This window comes from Poecilia reticulata, linkage group LG16 (assembly GCF_000633615.1).
Source record: "Poecilia reticulata strain Guanapo linkage group LG16, Guppy_female_1.0+MT, whole genome shotgun sequence".
Lineage (NCBI taxonomy): Eukaryota > Metazoa > Chordata > Actinopteri > Cyprinodontiformes > Poeciliidae > Poecilia > Poecilia reticulata.
Genome location: NC_024346.1, coordinates 6,975,471 through 6,976,601, shown reverse-complemented (window position 1 = coordinate 6,976,601; position 1,131 = coordinate 6,975,471).

Here is a 1,131-nt window from a genome sequence, read left to right as displayed (position 1 = left end):
GTGATGTACAATATGACCTAAACAAGTTCAGTTTTACTTCATCAGAACAGAATCCAAACTTGCGGACAAGGATATTTGCCTGTCAGTAAATGTCCTCATCATCAGACAGACGGTCTGTCAGCACATGACCAAAATATTTTACTTCATTTGARACATTCAATAATATTCCAAATAGCTTGAAATTTGGAAATACCCTCTTATCTGATTTATCCCAGCTGTTTAAATAAAGCTTGAAGATAAACAAGTCATATGATTTTGAATAAAAATCCAGGTTGGTATTCCATTGATTTTTAAATCTACACTGTCTTTGAAGTTGAAATCTTTCTTTAGAAACAACATCCTTCTTTTCACTGAGGCCAACCACCAGCTGAAAAGATGTAAGGAAAACTATAAAAGCATTGTGTTGATTAAAGCCCTCTATTAATCTATTATTTTGTATTGAAATAGCAGAAATATTAAATGTTGATTAGWTAGACGATGTGATGACGTCACAGTTGARCTGCCCTGTATTTTGGAGACGCTAAATTGGCAACCCTACACTAACGGTAGTTAGCAGTTAGGCTAGTGACAGCAAACAGTTACTTCTAATACACAGAAATATCTCAAAATATAATCGATGTCAGTAAAAAATTGTTAGTGAACTTAACAATGGTGCCTATCTATTATTGGTAAACTTCACCCACCTTTGAAAACGGAAATCAGTTTCTTCTCGGATCCCCCATAGCCGAGGATTCCGGGACGGATTCGCCGTTAGGACCGCTGTACTGACCAGCGGATCACTCCGCCTCCAGACAGCATTCCATCAAACAGCGAACCGCTGTACTGACCAGCGGACAGAGCTTAAAGTAAAAAAAAAATCCAGAGCCTGAAACTTATAGTTATGATAGAAATTAACTATACCGTTGCTTTTGCCACAGTTTAATAAAAAGTGTCTTTGAATAGTGCAAACAATTGCCTAAACACTCAAACTTAAATAAGACTTCAGTACATTTCAACTCAAAACAAAATGTAAAATGTCTGCCTTGCAGGCAACAATCCCTCAACATTAAATAAGAGCCTTTCAGTCAATGTTTCTGCAAGTAACTTAGAACATGCAACATTACCAACTAGATCAGTGTTTCTCAACCTTTT